Source organism: Danio rerio, chromosome 9 (assembly GCF_052040795.2).
Source record: "Danio rerio strain M-AB ecotype USA chromosome 9, GRCz13ab, whole genome shotgun sequence".
NCBI lineage: Eukaryota > Metazoa > Chordata > Actinopteri > Cypriniformes > Danionidae > Danio > Danio rerio.
The window spans coordinates 2,004,845-2,010,844 of NC_141029.1; the positions used below are offsets into that span (position 1 = coordinate 2,004,845).

At 36.4% G+C, this 6,000-nt stretch overlaps 1 long non-coding RNA gene across 1 annotated transcript in view; it reads right to left on the bottom strand.

Moving 5' to 3' along the window:
• Positions 1-3,300, bottom strand: part of LOC147835199 (uncharacterized) — a 47,566-nt gene extending 44,266 nt beyond the window's left edge. Inside the window, exon 1 of the long non-coding RNA XR_015499126.1 lies at positions 2,896-3,300. This is a non-coding gene — a long non-coding RNA (uncharacterized LOC147835199). The remainder of the gene's footprint in view (positions 1-2,895) is intronic.
• Positions 3,301-6,000: the final 2,700 nt, after the last annotated feature.

The following is a 6,000-nucleotide window of genomic DNA, read 5'->3' on the forward strand; positions in this document are numbered from 1 at the left end:
GCATGCAATGATAACAGAATAACAACAAGAAAAAAAAATAATGCAAAGAATGGCAATCACTGATTTTTGAAATCTCTTTCAACAATTGCAAAAAGAGACTGAAAGGGCAGAAGCACAGCTTCATCTGGCAGAGGAACCACTGACTCTAACCAAACTGCAGCAAACCAAGGCCAATGTCTTGAGATTCGCCTCCTCAAGGCTACGCTCAGACAAGCTGCTCTCTCCGCATCAGATGAGGAAGTCTGACCTTATTGTGGAATTTTTGACATTACGTCTTTTTTTATTTACATCTATATTTGAAACTTATTATAAATATCCTCAATGTGCAGTGTTGTAGGTCTCAGATGAGCGGACTGCTTAAAGAGGATGGGGTGTTGTTTTTCTTGCTTTTATTCATTCATTGATTTTCTTGTCGGCTTAGTCCCTTTATTAATCCAGGGTCGCCACAGCGGAATGAACCGCCAACTTATCCAGCAAGTTTTAACGCAGCGGATGCCCTTCCAGCCGCAACCCATCTCTGGGAAACATCCACACACACATTCATACACACTCTCATTCACTACTGACAATTTAGCCAACCCAATTTACCTATACCGCATGTCTTTGGACTGTGGGGGAAACCGGAGCACCCGGAGGAAACCCACGCGAAGACAGGGAGAACATGCAAACTCCACACAGAAACGTCAACTGAGCCGAGGTTCGAACCAGCGACCTTCTTGCTGTGAGGCGACAGCACTACCTACTGTGCCACTGCCTCGCCACTCTTGTTTTTATTATTTATTATTATTATTATTTTAATAATTATTACATTTTCTTAGTTTTCATTTCAAATAAATATAAAGTTATATTGACCCCACGCTGGCTATTCTACTTGTCGCTCTTTACATATCTATAGTTCTACATTGAGATTGTCCTATCCTGTTTGAGCACTGGTTATCCAGATTTAGTGATCCTGAAAAGTTCCTATCCGGATCAGATTGATCCAATCCGATGTTGCTTTGAAAAACTGGCTCAAAAAGTAAGCTGGATTACGTGATCACAGATCGCAAAAACAGGATTACTAAATCCGGATCAATTTTATCCGGATTAAACCTTTTGAAAAACCGGGCCCAGTTGTACATGGTCAAACCCTTACCTTATCCTAAACCCAACCCTAACTGAAACAAGTGCTGATCATTAGATACTAACAAAAACATGTTCTGGCCAAATTTATAAGCATTTTTAATTAGTGATGACCAGTGAAATGTACTCACTAGTGGATTTATATATATATATATATATATATATATATATATATATATATATATATATATATATATATATATATATGTGTGTGTGTGTAAGAACAGTTGAGCCTTCACAAGTATAGCTAAACCTGTCCACACTTGTACTGTTCTCATATTAAGCAAAGTTGGACCCCCTTTTGCCTTCAGAACTGCCCTAATACTTTGTGGCATAGATTCAACAAGCTACTGGAAATATTCCTCAGAGATTTTGCTGATGATAGCATCACACAGTTGCTGCAGATTTGCCGGCTGCACATCCATGATGCCAATCTCCCGTTCCACCACATCCCAAAGCTGCTCTATTGGATTGAGCTCTGGTGACTGTGGAGGCCGTTTGAGTACAGTGAACTCATTGTCATGTTCAAGAAACCAGTCTGAGATGATTGAGCTTTATGACATGCTGCGTTATCCTGCTGGAAGTAGCCATCAGAGGATTGAGACAATGTGGTCATAAAGGGATGGACATGGTCAGCAACAATACCAAGGTTGGCTGTGGCGTTGACATGATGCTCAATTGGTACCAATGGACCCAAAGTGTGCCAAGAAAATCTCCCCCACACCATTACACCACCACCACCAGCCTGAACTGTTGATAAAAGGCAGGATGGATCCATGCTTTCATGTTGTTGATGCCCAATTTTGACCGCACATCCGAATGTCACCAAAACGAGTGATTATCTGACTTACTGTTGCCTTTATATCAGCTGGAACCAGTCTGCCCATTCTCCTCTGACATGAACATTTGCGCCCACAGAGCTGCCGCTCATATTTCTTCTTTTCCAGAACATTCTCTGTAAACCCTAGAGATGGTTGTGCGTGAAAATCCCAGTAGATCAGCAGTTTCTGTAGCTGGACAGGTGTACCTAATAAAGTGGCCGGTGAGTGTACCTTTGTGCCTAACAGGAAAAAAAAAAACTCAAAAAATATGTTATTGTTACACAGTTTTCATTTGTTAGGTGAACTGTCCCTTTAAGATAAAAGTTTTAAATGTTAGTTTAAATAGTCTATGATACATTCATAGTTTATGAAATTTTACTCACTATTTACTGTTCATCAAGTGGTTCCAAACAATTAGTAGTTTCTTTCTTCTATTAAACACTAATATATATATATATATATATATATATATATATATATATATATATATATATATATATATATATATATATATATATCTGTAACCACTGACTTTAATAGTAGGAAAAACAACAGTATGGACGTCAATGGTTACAGGTCTTCAGCATTATTTAAAATGTATTATTTAGCATTTAATAACATGTATTAAAGAAAGAAAGAAAGAAAGAAAGAAAGAAAGAAAGAAAGAAAGAAAGAAAGAAAGAAAGAAAGAAAGAAAGAAAGACACAAATGATTTGAACGGGGAAAAGGTGAGCAAAGTAAAAATGTTGGGGTGAATTTTGGGTATCCTTTTTTATTTTTGTCATCTGTCGCTTTAAATGTTCGCGCTCTTTACGGCAGGTGGATTCTGATTAGCTATCACCGTTTGTACTGTTATGGCATGAACTTCCTTATATTTTAAACTAGAATTGTTTTTAGAGGTATAAATATTTTTATATGATAATTGTCGTTAGTTTTCCTCCTTGGTGTAAACGAACGTTCAAACTTACCAAGTGAGCGTCCGCCATTTTAAGCAAGTTTGCAAACGCTGTTGAAGTTTCCGACCGTGTCTACCACCACCACCACAGAAGTGTTGAACGCTCTCTGAATTAATGCAGTGAAATGAGCGATGTTCCCACATTTATCATACACTGTGTGTACACGGCATGCGGGATCGCCGTGACCTCGGCTGGGATGTGCTCAGGTGAGAAACACCTTTAATGGTTTCGTCACACACATGTAACTAGCGTCTGAAAACAGTTGACTAGCCCACCGCCAGTCGTGATTTATGAGATGTATTCTACCTCGGTGTGTCTGAATTAGTCCAGCAGCTACTGAGTTGTGGTCAGCACAGAAGCTTTATTATAGTAGCCTACACCATTGTTTGATAATTGTAAGTGTTTTGGAAATGTTTTTACACAATTTCTTTCAATTTAATGTTGTACAGCACTTTTAACAATAATTATTATTTCAAAGCATCTTTACACATGGTGCATGTTATTTATTTATAATCAAAATCAGACATTTAAGCTGGAAAGGACAGTATTTAGGCTACCTGAAGTGTATACGTTAGTGACATGGGATGATAACCGTGTTCAAGGTATACGGTTTGGAAAAGTTTTAAAACCGTTAACATTTTCTGCTATAACGTTACTGTTCCTAAGGTTACAAGTAAGACTTTTTTTAATTTACTTTTTATTTTATTATTATTATTTTCTTGTTTATTTTTACCCCCAGCAGTAAAGATCTCCAAAGATGGAATTTTAAGTTGTAAAATAAATGTGTTTTTGAAACAAATGAAGACAGCAGAAGTTAATAATTCATTTGAATTATTTAGCCTGACATGTTAACTGTTCCAAAATATAAATATTTCCCAAATTAAAATATATTGTATACAAAAGGTTTTGTTTTTTTATCCAGACATAAAAAAAAATAAAAATAAAAAATAAATAGAAAATATATATATATATTGGAGCAGTAATCACAATACCGTTATACAGTGAAACCGTGATGTTTATATCCAAGGTCCAAGGTATATCAAGGATCATATCGTCAGAATCTTATAGTGGCCCATGCCTAATAGTGTCCGTCTCAAAATGTGTATTAGGGCTGAACAATATATCGTTTGAGCTTCGATATGGCAGTTTCTGCAATAGTCACATTGCTGGATTATATTATTTATTAAATATTATAAAATAAAGAAGGGGTCAATAATAAGGACATTTTCTACTGGCCCGACTGGACTAGCGGTTCAGATTTTTACTTGCCCTGCCAAAATTTTCACTGGCCCCACCAAAATAAATATATAAAAAATAGCCATTTCTTAGCCACATATTTTAAATAATGTGTCAAAAATAATGTCTGTATGTCTAGAATTTAAAAATGTTAAAATATTTTGCAGTAAAATACAGCAGTATGGAAAATGTGCAGGTATTTTATTGCTAAACAAAAGGTGGCTGACTTAAAAGTGACGGAAAACTATGCAAAACATCACCTTTTTTTTCGTGTTGTATCCATGTAAATATCTATTTCCCCAACGTTAGAAGCAGACGTTTTCGTTTAGCCTCATAACTTGATGTTGCCGTCTCTTCACATTACTTTGTTTTTCCAGGTTGTGGAAAAAAAATAACGTGCTCACAACATCCAATCAGATAAAAGAAACCAAAAAGCAATAAGTTGTTTACGACTTCACAGACCTCACATTCAAAGCATTTAAAGACCTGAAAGCACAAATGGTTTCTGGATTCTAAGACTGTATTTGCAAATAATCGCATGCAAATTAAAATTTTGGGACAAGGCAGCACTTGCCTGATCGGGCCAGTAACGATTCTCTCTACTGTCCCGAACATATCTCAGGCTAGCCCCGGGCTATCGGTCAGTCCTTATTGTTAAGCCCTGTATTATGTAGTATATCATTTTTATGTATTTTTACAATGATAACCTAGTTATTTTACGTTTGATTGTTCAATTTCTGTACTTAAATATTGTTAGACTCTCCAGAAAGTCATAAAGCACTGTTTATTTGTTTAATTTTGCTCGTGAATTTATTATAATGTATGCAGATCCACTGCATAGAATAGACTTGATCATCCTAGTCGAGCTAAATCAGGGGTGTCCAAACTCGGTCTTGGAGGGCCGGTGTCCTGCTGAGTTTAGCTTCAACACACCTGCCAGGTGGTTGTTAGTTTATCTAGTAAGAGCTTGATTAGCTGGTTCAGGTGTGTTTGATTAGGGTTGGAGCTAAACTCTCTAGGACAGGGGTTCTCAAACTTTTCAGCTCGCGACCCCCAAAATAACACTGCCAGTGGCTCGCGACCCCCAATATCCTCTGAGGTGGTTATAAATACAGAAACTTTGCATGCAATGGCACACACACACACCAATAGACCAAAGTTTATTCTTCATAGATTTTTTTATGTATGTTAGGGCTGTAAATGGCCCAGAAAGCTTAACCTGGTGTTATAATATCAATCTGCTGCATCTGAAGCTATGCTGTGTCTTTAATGTAATGTAATTACCCCAGCGATCGCAATTGAATAGAACTAGTAACTATTAGCTACTATATTAACTATATAAAGTAGTATATAGTAACTATAAATTACTATTTTTTTCTAGGTTATGGATAAAATATGGTAATTCTTATGGTTTAATAAAAATAAATACATTTTTGGAAATCACCAGGCGACCCCCTTTCATTGTCCCACGACCCCTCAGGGGGTCCCGACCCCCACTTTGAGAACCACTGCTCTAGGACACCGGCCCTCCAGGACCGAGTTTGGACACCCCTGATATAAATGAATGAAATCTTTCCAAATGGAGGTCAAATTATCTGGTGAACACAAAATATGGCAATACAAAATGAGTAAACATAATTAATTATTTAGTTTCAGTGTCATTTTCAAATGAATTAAAAATATTGTGGCAATTTCGAGCACATTGTATGATTGTCTAAACATAGAAGATAAATAAACATGTGAAATTATTATGTAATATACTAAATATAGTGAATACTACTGAATGTCCTTTTCTATTCTTCTTTTCCTATATCTCAATGCTGACTTTGAGAAACTACATGCATCTCATTTGTGATTTTTTATTT